Genomic DNA, 13,908 nt, shown 5'->3' with positions numbered 1-13,908 from the left:
AACCTACGTATGTAGTAATTAATTTTAATCCCCTTCTGTATTTCACTCTTTTCCTTCTATCCATCTTACACCATCGTATCTTAATGTAAAATACTTTTTTAGATGACTCAATTAAGGTGGATTTATCTTTTGAATAAAAATATATAAATCAAGTTTGAATTGTATAAAAATATTAGTCTATATATAATGTCCAGCAGGTATGTACTGTTTTTACATCAATTTTTATTAAAAAAACGTGCACATTCGCGATGTAATGTGTTGTTCTTCGTAAAATTATTATATTCAAAAAAATTATATTATGAATGACAGATGTACCCAGAGGGAACCAGGGTTTGATTTGTACTGTATTAAATTTTTTCTGAAACCAACTTCTGGTTAAAGGGTAACATTATTGGATAGTTCCAGACACCGAATAGCATTTTTTTAAAACAAAATTTCAACCATTTTTTTAATATAAAATATTAACCCTAGTGGATATCTGACGACCCTTTCTTTAAACATTGCCTTGTTCAAGGGGTTGGTTTCAGAAAAAACCTGGTCAATCTGAAATAGAATCCCGATCAATTAGTTAGCCTTACTTCATCAGTCAAGAGTCTAGCTACAGCTGCCAATCAAAATATAATCATTTTATCGCATATAATAATAAATTTATAAAAAAACAACACTTGTTATTAATATTTAAAATGATGTGTAAAAGTAATAAAAAATAATAATAGCCATTTAATTTTAAATATATTCATGTTTATTAAGGGGAAATACTATTATAATAATAATATAGATTGTCTTAGTTTGACAAATTTTAAAAAAGTAATATGATCCGTCACCCCCTGGACATAAGAGCCTAAGCCAAATTTACCAGATATAGGGGCACAAATTATGAATAGGGATAACATCATATTTTTTGTTTTTTATGCGGGGAGGGTTCAAGATTTTTGTGGTACCCTTCTGCCTGATTTTATATACCAGAAACGTAACCAGAAATTTCCTATAAGGGGGAGGGGGGAGGATAACCTTTTTATATTGAAATTATTTTTTTATGGAAAATTAAAAAATTATTAGAACTAATATAAAGTTTATTAGAACTAATCATATTTTAAAAAATGACAATTTCGAACACAGATAATAAAATATTGGAAGATACAATTACAAAATATTTAAGAGGAATATTAAATAGCTATATAAACCGATGTGTAATTTAAATCACAAAAAAATATAGAATTAAACATCATATATATAATTTAAAAAGTTAATAAAATTATAGTTCATAATCGGAAACTTAATCTTCTGGGTGATTGCGCCAGTTTTTCTAGGTTGTTCTGTGTTGAGGACTAAATCTCTATGTATTTTATGTAGAGCTAATCCATTCAATCGATTTGCTGATGTACTTGAGATAAGTTTTTATTCTCCGTAATGAAGAAATGGTCTTCTGATTTGTACTTGTAATTGTTGATAATATAAACAGTAGAATATATTTGGAAAAACTCCAAAATATATTTTAAAGTATGCAATGCTACCATGTACCTAATAAAATTAATCTTTCCCACCAAGATATAAATTCTGAAATTAATTGACCTCCAGGTACATTTATATCCTCTAAATTAAATTGAGCTAAATAATTTATTTTTTAATTTAGTATAACCTTTGAAGGATTTCCAAGTAATCGTATTTGTATATGGATGGAGCTATTTGATGAATCACACATTATTCATTTATATGGGCCAAAAAATGTATCCAAAAGTGGAATAAAAATGGTTATCTTATAGTAATCCTCAATTAAGTTCATGTTAATGTTGGACCAATTTGCTTGTCTAGGTGCAAATTATATTACATTTTCTAAAATTATTATTGTGTTTGGGTTATATATTTTTTATATTAAATTATATACTTTCAAGTTTTTTAGTTGATAAAATTTTCTTATAGCTATCAGTGAAAAATATAAGAATGTATACTTTAAATTTTCTTGGTATAAGATATTAATATATACACGGAAGAAATATTTAAATAAAATTTAAAATAGAATAATATAATACTTTGCAAATCACAATTCATAAAAACCTTTTATTTTTTTCAAAAATTCTTGCTAAGGCTGGGGGGGGGGATTTTCTTTTACTCCCTTCCCTCCCAAATGACTACGCGCCTGTATATTACATTTTATAATATTATGACAAAAAATAATTTTATTCGTTAATTTGTTTTGAAACCATTTTTCAATAAAATGAAATTAAATTTTTAGATTTTATTTTTTGAAATTAATTTAAAATGAAAACAAGAAAATGCCATTTCTAAAGGTTCGGATCGGTTCATTTCATATTTTAAAAAGGGAAAGCTTTGTATAATTAAAAACGACATAATCGTTTTAAATTTATTTTATTTTTTTAATATCATTTTTTTTGTTGATGTAAAATCAATATGACATTTCCTAAAATTAATATCAAAATCTTGGCTTTGGTAGATAAAATAAACAAAACAAAATATCAAAATAAAAATCCAAATTGATGCGTTTGCGTTTTGCCCTAAATTTCAAATAATGCATTTTAATATCAATTGTAACTATAACAATCAATTTTCAATCACCACATTTTTTACATAATAAAAAAAGATTTGATATAATTTTGACGATTACAGAGGAGTAAGCCAGACAAAAAAAACACGTGATGAAAAATACTATTGATTTATTTCGAATGTAGATTAATCCTACGTGGCAATTTAAGATTTCTTTTACATTGCATGCATTTTATCAAACATTTGTATATTTCGGTCCGATTTCTTTTAATCTTTAGCCTTAGAAATATTAATATAGGATGGGACATTAAAGTATATTTCGTGAAAATAGTTATAATATGTGCAATTAAATATTAGGTCTAAAAAAATTAAAGGCCGACATTTTAAATTTTTTTATACTACCTTTATAATTCATTTCGGAATTTTGAACGGTGTATCGTTAAGGAGATGAATATTGAATACCTTATTCATTTTGTAAGGTATTCGGTTCACAATGGATATGCAGCTATATGAGGGGAATACCCATTACTAGAAGAATGCTGCGTTATAAGATTTGTTAAATATATTTAAGGTCAAGTTTTTATATATATGAAATATCTTTATATCATTTTAATATATTGGTGACCATTATTATTTATATTGTATTGTCGCTTCAAATATATTCAGCCATTTTTATTTGAGTTGCATGTCATTTTTTATCAATTCATTTATGTTGGCGGCTATCTTTATAAATATAAAAAATACCATTGTTATTAAAAGGTGACTAGTTCAAGGTTTAAATTTTAGAAGTACTAGTAACTATTAACATTGTAAGTTACTTAATAAATAATTTATATAACCCATCATTTTTAAAGTAAGTTTTTTTATATCATTAAAATTTTTACAAATAACAATATAATATTTATTTTTTTGAGCTTAATAGATTTTTATTTGACTTTAACTCTAAAAGAAGCTTCCTTAGATTAAATAAACGTTATCAAGGGGCGCTTTAATATATATGTTTGTTAGCATCAATGTGTTTTTTCCGGCAATTTGTTATTTTTTCAACTTTAAAATATGTATGTTAGCATCAATGTGTTTTTTCCGGCAATTTGTTATTTTTTTAACTTTAAATCATAACTTTAGAAACTTAATAAAATTTATATTAAACTTTCCATAAATTTCTTATATAAATTATAAATGACTCAAAGGTTAACAGCAAAATTCTCTATAATTCATAAGATAGGAATTCCAAACATGATGGAATGTATTTCGGGTAAAATAAGATTTTTAAATTTTAAAAAACGCGCTCAAAAAATGATTTCAAGTTGAAAAAATAACACATTGCCGGAAAAAACACATTGACGTTAACATATACATTATATTTAATAAATAATCCTTTCAAATTTGGAAAATCATCATTATAAAAGATAATAAATAATATATATAATATTATAACATATTTTAAAACTAACTATTAAATGTCAAAATACGTAACTAATAAAACCTAATTAATTCGTTATTTTTTCGCAAAAATTTAACTGGCTAAAGGTAACTAAAGGTGCATTCAAAGTAGAGAGCGACAGCGACACGACAAAATACAAATATGTGTAATTACCAATGACTATTCATAGTGAGCTTTTGCGACGCGACACGACATTCCCGCCACATTTGATCGCATTAAACATAGAAATCAAATTACAAAACATTTTGTTATTTTCAAAGCGACAAACTACATTTGAAATGCTATTTAAATAATGTTATATATATATTTTTTTTAGAATATAAATAAATAACTTGGTCTTTCTAATTCCAACCATACAACCAGGGAAACAATATACAAACTTGAAAAAAAATAAATCCTGTTATATCTAATATCGAGGAAGCAAATATTGCTAGAACAATGTTTGAGCAGATGAGTGGAAATGAAAATTATCATGAAGATGGTAAATAAACTAATTTTTGTTAAGATTTTATTATTACAAAGCTGTTGAAATCCCATGCATGGAGACTAGTAAACGTGAATCCACAATTTTAAGGAATGATTGTATTATATTTTATATAAATAATATTATATATATTTAGCATCACCATCGACTAGTATAGGATCATATGTATCTTGCAAAAAAATTAATTAAAAAGAGGGATATTGATCAAGGTAATTTGCATTTGTAGAAATATTTATTATTTTAAACTAGATTTATTTGAACAAATTCTTGAAATAAAAAAAATTTAAGAAAGAAGATTATGAACAAACTCTTAGATTAGGGATGTACCGATATTTTAATCAAATTGGATCGGGCCGATATTTCATCCATTTTAAAATATCGGTTATCGGTCAATATTATAATCCGATCCGATATAAAATAGCGTCTTTAACAAAAATAAAATGTTATAAAATTCTTGGAATAAAAAAATATGAGAAAGAAGATTATCAACAAACTCTTGGATTAGGGATGTACCGATATTTTTTATCTGATCGGATAAGGCCGATATTTCACCCATTTTAAAATATCGGTTATCGGCCAATATTATAAAATTTTCCGATCCGATATAAAATGGCGTCTTTAACAAAAATAAAATGTTATAAAATTCTTGAAATAAAAAAATATAAGAAGATTATTAACAAACTCTTGGATTAGGGATGCACCGATATTTTTATCCGATCGGATCGGGCCGATATTTCACCCATTTTAAAATATCGGTTATCGGCCAATATTATAAAATTTTCCGATCCGATATAAAATGGCGTCTTTAACAAAAATAAAATGTTATAAAATTCTTGAAATAAAAAAATATAAGAAGATTATTAACAAACTCTTGGATTAGGGATGCACCGATATTTTTTATCCGATCGGATCGGGCCGATATTTCACCCATTTTAAAATATCGGTCATCGGCCAATATTATAAAAATTTTCCGATCCGATATAAAATGGCGTCTTTAACAAAAATAAAATGTTATAAAATTAAAAAAAATAGTTATATCTGAAACCATCTATTTTTATAAATAAAATCGAAATCCATTTTTATGTATATTTTTTTAATAATAATAATTAATTAATAAACATTCATATTGTTATTTTTTTGCGCATTCTGTTTATAAAAGTGCGATAATCTCTTAAAAATCTGTTTTAGTGAAGCTGGTGATATTGACAGTTACCATCGCCGCAGGCTGATCTCTGATAAATTGGGAATTTAGGTATTTCTAAAAAGAAATCTTCGATATATTAATGTTAAATATTATTTTTATTATTTATTTCAAATTTGATAATATATTTGTTTATTACTTATTATGTATATAGATTAATGATATAAAAGTGATTTAACAATAAAAATATTTTATATACTTATATAATTGCAATTGAATTGTATATAAAATATAACTGATCATTATAATATATTTAAATGACATAAGTTATGGTATAGTTAAATTATAGATGTTATACTTATAAAAAGTATATTAAAAAATTAAAACCATTGGTATCTTTACAGAATAAAAAATTAGATATGACATCGGATCTGTAATCGGCCGATATCAATTTAATAACGTGAATATCGGATCGGCCTCCAAAAAGTGGTATCGGTACACCCCTATCTTGGATCCATGTTATGCTTGAGCAAACCTTTGCAAAAAGATCAGAAAGGGGAAAGAAAAAACTTATTAAAAATCATTTTTGATATATTATTTAATTATAAAGTGATCAAGAATAACAAAAAAAATATTATATTGCATTGTTATTATTTCTTTAGAGAGCTTTTCTATTATTTTAAACAAAATTTAATCTCAAATTGAAGACACATATTACAACAAATATACTTTCTTTAAGACTCATAAAGTAACTAGTTACATTTTTGCTAAAAAATAACTGTAACTAGTTATATTTTAAAAATTGTAACTAGTAACTTTAACTAGTTAAATTTTTTAATATGTAACTGTCAAAAGTAACGAATTACTTTTTAAAATGTATGTGTATAAATCTAAATAATATATTTCAGTAATTAATTTTATTTTTAATATGTTAATTTTAAATAGAATAACTATTTATTAAAATTATAATATTATATCTATATTCTATATAAAATAATGTATTTAAGTTTGGTCGGCAGGGCTTAATGACCCATGTATAGATATACAATTGGATCGACAAATTTTGATTTATATTCTTTGTCGTAGGTAGAAGCCCAAACAAAATATCATTAAGGTGGCTATATTTATTTGTTTTGTATTTACAGCTTTCGTGATAGAGTATAAAAAGATCTGGCAAAACGATCTACACATGTATAATCCCAAGCGAGGGGTATACCTTGGTTCCAAGAGACTAGCGTCATTCCATCATAGCTAAAGCCAGAGGGTTTCAGTGTAAAAGTAATATTTGCGGATTTCAAGATTCTATTGATGATCGAATTGATGGCTAAGTGCCTGTATATTTTGCCTTTTGAAAAAAGACCGGGGGGGGGGATGTCTGGCTATCGATATGAGTTTCACAAGGGACACATGATGTCGGGGTTACTATTTCACAAAACAAAGACCTATAGCTATTATAAGATCTTCGTTGGTTAATAAACAAGCCTAAATTAGAACTAGGTATAGTTTCTAACCATTCGTAGCCAAGGTGACATATGGCTGAGACTGGAATTATTTGATCCATGTTGACATTCTGTATACTCGGGGTTGGGTTTAAGGGGAGATAGAGCGATGGAGATTTTCTTTGAACAGCTTTGAAGTGTAAGTATAAGTATTCAACGCAATGCTATATCAATGGTAAATTCCAGTCTCTTGTCTTAAATTTAGATTTTTGGATATGAGCGGCTTGGAGAATCTGCTCCAGAGGTTTAATGCTGCCATATGATGTGGATTCGATAGTATCCAAGTCTCCAAGTGTGTAAGGAAATTTAGCAACTGAGGATAAAAAGGCTTAAATGCATAAGGATATGGGGGAATGGATACCTACACCACCTAGCTTTGTTGAAAGGGCAACTTGCATACTGAAGAGTGAAGAGAATTTGATATTTAAAATATAATTGAGAGTATTTTTATAATGAACCTCAGGTCTAATAATATTTCAAGGGACGAGAAAATTGTTGATGAACAGGCATGTAAAATTTTAAGAATGAATAAAAAATATTTAATAGTTAAAGCTAGTTTTGTCCACTAATAAAATTTTCAGGTGGGCAGTCCGATTCAAGGGTGTGATAAATTAATTTTAAAATAAATTTTTTGTTTAAATGTTTGATTGTGTTCACGGATATGCAACAATAATATAATTTCCCGTCCAAATAGATTTTCTTTTCTTAAATTGTTACATTGCTGGGTTTTATAATTTTGTAACCAAATTCAATTAATAAACCTATGTTTTAATATTGATTTTTTTACCTATTTAGCACAATATATTCCATATTTTTTGCCATCAAGTTGCTGGTAATATTTATAGAATTTCATATAAATGTATTTTTTTTAAATTAGAGTATCTTTGACTAGTGGCTGACAAAGTATCTTGTGACTAGTGACTGACAGAGTATCCTGTGAAATTAGAGCATAGAACTTAGTATAAGGAATGACAAAGACTTAGATTATTTTAGAATTTAATAATTTTTGAATAAACTACTAAATTAGTAATCATTACTTACTAATAAGAAAAATTTTCAGGCCTGGTCCGAATTTTTTTAAAATATATTTTATTTATTTTTGATTTACTAATAATGGCGATTTCAAATTTGGTTTTAAAATATACAACCTGGCCCGGATATTTTTTTTGAGAAAAATAGGCCCGGCCTGAGTATTTTTAAAAAAAAATTAAAATACGTCCCGGCCTGTCCGAGCCGGGTCTGCAGGTCCCTAATAAATATATTCTATTTTCCGATAATTTTTTTCGGGTTTAATTATTTTTTTATATAAATAAATTGTATATTTTTAAAAATAATTGATTATAATTATTATATCCTAATTTTTTTATATTAAATAAATGCGTTGTAAATAAATAATGCGTTTATGAATGATGTATAAAGTAACTTATTATTAACTAGTTACTTTTGAAATATAACTGTATCTAGTAACTGTAACTAGTTATATTTTTACCAATGTAACTAGTAACTGTAACTAGTTATATTTCAAAGTAACTTTTAACAACACTAAAAATAACACAACAAATATACTTTCTTTTTATTAAATAATTATAAATCAATTATATAACATGACAAAAATAGAATAATATTTTTAAAATTTATTAAATTATAAAGTTATAATTGCCATGATAATTTAAAATATTCAGAAAAGGCATCTCTATCTTTAGAAACCTTTGAGGGATTTTTTATAGATTGAGGATTCCATAAATAATTATTTTGTTAAGGATCTTGAGTATCCTTGGGGTAGAGATCTGTTTTCTTTATCACTCACCAAGTTGTGTAACAGTGAACAAGTTTTTATAATTGTTTCACTATTGGTAGCATTAACTTACCTTTATAAAGTTTCATAATATAATATTTTAATGGGTAGGCATCATCTGCAATAAAAACACATGGCAGAATTATATATGAATTTGATAAATTTTTAGGTGGTGGAATATCTATGTCTCCATTCTCAATCATTTTTGATAACAAAGAATTTGAGTACACACCTCAATCTGACACTGCCATAACTGCCTACAAAAATTACCATAAATCTATCTTTACCATCTAATAATGCTTGTAATATCATAGAGAAATATTATTTATAATTGTAATATATGCTCCCAGATTTAGAAGGATCTTTAATCTCAATATGCTTGCCATCAATGGCTCCAAAACAATTTGGAAAGTTCCAAGACTTCTCAAATTGATCAGCAATTATTTTGAAGTCATTTAAATTAGATAGTTTCATATTTACATTTTTTTTTTAAAATAAAAATATGCTTGTCGCAACTACTATATGAATGTATGTCACTTACAACACATCAGTTGCTCTGTGGTTTAATGTCGTGTCGCTGTCGTTTTCTACTGTGAATGCACCCTAAGAATACAAGAATATCCATTATAAAATGTCCTAAGATGAATACTGTGATATTATAAATTAAAATCATAGGCAGATAGTTTTGATAATTTAAATAAAAAATCAATAACAAATTAAGATATTTTCAATATATTGAATTAAATTCCCTGCTATTTATTTAAAATTATATAATTTATGTTTTATATATAATTTTTAATTTACCAATGAAATAAATAGCGTTAAATTTTATATGATAGTCAGATAAGAGGGGCAAAGCCCCTCAGGATTTTATATGTATGGACCCCCTCTAAGGAAAATTTATAACTACGCCACTGGGTAGATTACTCTTGTTACCTCTGCTAAAAACTTTGCCTTCAAAAATTATTTTCTCATTTTTTTTAATCCCGCTTTTTTTAAATAAAAAAAGCAAAAAAAGTATACTTTCAAAATTTTTTTTTTTATCCCACTTAATATGATTTTGGGTAGTATATAATAGACAATTTTGAGCAGATTCAGAATCTGCCATTAAATTTAAAAAAGCTATCATGTTGTGAATTTCTCCCGGCCCTTTTGCCAGGCCTTTGGCCAGGTTTATCTTAAAAATCATATTTAATAAATACATTTTTTAAATGCATCAATAATATGTTATTATATTTTAATAGATTATTCTCACTGACTTTATAATAATACAATCCAGAATAATTTCAATAGTAATATAATATCCTTCCACAAACATAAAAACCAGAAAAATATAAATATTCATGGTATTTATTTGATATAAAGTCACTTTTGAGTCTTTTGAGCGTATAATCTAAAAAAAAAAATTTGCTCTGGGAGGGGTCCAAACCCGAAACCCCTCCCGTAGCTACACCACTGAATCTACCCATTCTATTTTTTCTTTGAATAACAGTAACTCTTACTTTTATAGAATAATGTGACGAACCCTGGATATAGATATTAAAAATTTGATGGCTACAAAATATTTACAAAAAAAAATTCATGGGCCAAGCTTGACTTTTCATACAATTTTAATGGGCTAGAAAACTAGAAGAAAAAATTGGTCTTAGACAGGATGGACAAATATTAAAATAATAGGCCAAGCCAGACAACTTGTAAAATGGGCCAGACTTTGCCAATACCGGATAGATTTATTGTTCAGACTGAACCAGGTCCAGATTTTTCATATTTGGATCTGGCCATAAATGCCTGGTATTTAAAATTTAATATGAAATTAATTTTTAAAAAAGGAAAGTGTATATTTTATTAACCAAAATTTACAATTTTTATATTTTGCAAGCATATTTATCAGAAACCTACTGAAGTATCTATTGCTAATGAAGGTGAATGATCTGACAATATTAGTCAATCAAAACTGACTGATAAGCAGTGAGTCCAGTCTAATATTTTATTTTAGAAATAGCTATGAATCCACTCTAGATTAATTTTATAATACTGTTAAAGAATTACAATTTTTTCAAAAAATCAGAAAAATTATGAGTAGTAATAAAGAATCATTTTATCCCTATTCTTAAAATAATATTCATAAAAATTTTAGGAAAATAAATAATAGAAAATTTTGTCAATGACAATCTGGTCCTAAATAAATTTCAACATCAAGGTCCAAATCAAGTATGAAAAAATATATAAATTTGATTGTATGACTCAGATAAATCCATGCAGTGATCTAATATTTTGTAAATTGTATCAAAAGTAAATTTAAAAAAATGAGAAGTAAATGAATATAAAATGTTCTATTATATGATATTCTAACTGATTAATAAATATAGTTTTTTGGTAAATTAATCATTGAGTTTACATTTTCATATGTTTAAAAAAAATATCCAATCAAAATTCAGTGAAAAGAATAAATCTAGAACATCCATAAACATTATATTATATTAAGATATAATTTAAATTCATTAAAAAATATCCTTATTTTAAAAACCATACAAATATATATAAATTAATGTGAAAAATAATATTGATGTATAAATACTTTATTTCAGTCTTATGAATTAATTTCAAATTAAATAATCATTATAGGCATATATATTATACCATATATAGATTTTTTGATGAATTCATAAAAAATTTTAAAAAGTGACTATACTACCTAATAGAAAATAGGATGACACTTTATCATTTGTGAGACGCCTATTATCATTAAATAAATCAGTCAATATCTGTAACATTAGAGTAAATATAATGTGCGTCTTTAGCAGAGTTGGGCAGTCCTCCGGAAAAAGAATTTAGATACAGATACAGATTCTTTGTGAAAAAATGAATCTTAGATACAGATACTAGTATCTTTTTCAAATATTAAAAAGATACAAGATAAAAGATACTTGTATCTTCTGCCTAATTAAGTATTACAAGATACTTTTAAATTATCATTACCAATTAAATTAGAATAGTTTATAAAATACAGATTTATTATTTATTTGTGAAGAACATAACTTACGCATATAATAATAATGAATATTTATTATTATTAATAAAATATTTAATGATTAGTTAATTATAATAATCAGGCATTTTAATAATAGTAATTAGCCCATTCTTATAATAGATATGGAAGGGAGACTAGTATTTTTAATGGGAATTGAAATATTAATTTGCAAAAGAGTATTTAAAATAGATTATTATTTTATAAGATAATCAATTTTTTCAATAATTTATCATTAGACCTTTGCCGTTTCGGCTTACTTAACCTTGTGGCAAAACTAAATAACTTCTCAGTTGGTGCTGATGAAAATATTGCTATATAAAATTTATAAATAATTTTCATAATGGAAGGGTAATAATTAAGCATTTATAATGTATTTCGACTTTCTTTAATATAATATAAAACCTAATGTTCAATGTTATTTGTATTATTGAACTCAGCAACATTTGCTTACCAAAGGATAATTATCATTTTCTCTATTAGATGTTAAATCTATTGGTGTTATAGTTTGAGCTTAATTATCAGTGGCGTCCCTAGGTGGGAGGGTTGGGGGGGGGGGATAAGTGGCTCGTGCCCTCTGAAAAATTTGAATAGCCCCCTGAAGCAAAATATTTTTTTAATGGCTCCTTAATATCCCCTCGATCTAAAAATTATTTTTTTTGATTGCCATCTGAACGATTTCTTTTATAATTCTATTAAGTAATATATAGATATAATTTTATTATTTAAAAATTAATAAGACTATCTAAATTTTTATTAAATAAATACTATTTTAATTATTAGATTAGATTAATATATATTAATTATATTTTCACTATGTCAGCACAATCAAATTCTGTGTAAAAATAGAATATCAATATCACTCACTAAATATTAATTTAGCATTAACAGTTGAAGCTTAATTGAATTTTATTATTTAAATTGTTATATAACCCTAAGTAAATAAATATAATAATTTATTAATTGAAAATTAACAAATTTAATGTAGTAATTAGCCGAGTTCAAAATCACTAATCAACTATATTATTCATTTTTAAATTTAATTAGCCTCTTCCTAAAAATATTTTCAAGTTCCAAATAAGTACAAGAGATTTGTTTATAAAAAGTAAGTAGACATATAGTTTATAATCCTTTATTATATATAATTGATTATCAAATATTAGATAAAATGCCACTTCAGACGTATTTGACAGTTATATAATATATTGCAATTAATATTTTAATTACTATTAAAAGCTTTTGATAATAAATATAAATAACAATTTGCTTTCAATTCTTTAACGCCATCTATTTAAAAATATTATTAAAAATAAACATCTTATTATTCATCTCACAATAGTTGTAATAAATTATATATCTTTTCTTCTCTTTTTTTATATGAGGAAAGCTATTTTTTTCTTCTTTGAAAAACAGTTTTGAGTTAAATATTTAATACGAATGGTGAATTCCATATCAAATCAACAAAAAAAGGTCGATTTTCAACCCGACCCCCTTCAATTTTTCTTAAATTTTGTATACTGGTAGTATATACTATAACTAAGAAAAAATTAAAATTTTACCTTCCAACACTGTTTTCCCGCTAGGATAAGGCCGTTTAAAGCGCGGAAAAATGGTACATTTTTGACAAAATGCACCTCATTTATTTTCAAATATCTCGAGAAATAATTACGTTAGAAAAATAATTTAAATTTTATTTTGTAGCTTCTTTAATATGACATAAAAATAAATATGATAGACATCTGATTAATATCGAAAACCGGATGTGTAAACCCGGAAATGGCCATAGAATTTTTTTTTCTGTAGATAGATATCACACTGCTTTATATTTGTACAAAATCCTAGACTGGGATAAACATGGGTTTAAGAGTTATCACTCTTTATATGGCTAAAATTGAACAAATTTAACATTAATATCATCATATTTTTATTTAATGAATAGTTATGAAATAATGTTAATTTAAAAATTATTATCTAAATGATAGGCCCTTACTTGCTGGGATAATGAGCTGTTTAAA

General features: G+C 25.6%; 1 protein-coding gene across 4 annotated transcripts in view; it reads right to left on the bottom strand.

The window, feature by feature from the left end:
* The window catches only part of LOC135925210 (high affinity cAMP-specific and IBMX-insensitive 3',5'-cyclic phosphodiesterase 8B-like), a 44,320-nt gene extending 32,740 nt beyond the window's left edge, over nucleotides 1–11,580 (bottom strand). For all 4 annotated transcript variants that reach the window (XM_065460425.1, XM_065460426.1, XM_065460427.1 and 1 more), the window contains exon 1: nucleotides 11,444–11,580. The gene's annotated coding sequence lies outside the window, so the exon portion shown is untranslated. The remainder of the gene's footprint in view (nucleotides 1–11,443) is intronic.
* Nucleotides 11,581–13,908: the final 2,328 nt, after the last annotated feature.

The sequence above is a fragment of the Gordionus sp. m RMFG-2023 genome, chromosome 2 (genome assembly GCF_954871325.1).
Source record: "Gordionus sp. m RMFG-2023 chromosome 2, tfGorSpeb1-WG-v2, whole genome shotgun sequence".
Taxonomy (NCBI): domain Eukaryota; kingdom Metazoa; phylum Nematomorpha; class Gordioida; order Chordodea; family Parachordodidae; genus Gordionus; species Gordionus sp. m RMFG-2023.
The sequence above is the reverse complement of the archived record's forward strand: the minus strand, read 5'-3'. Positions and strand labels throughout refer to the sequence as shown.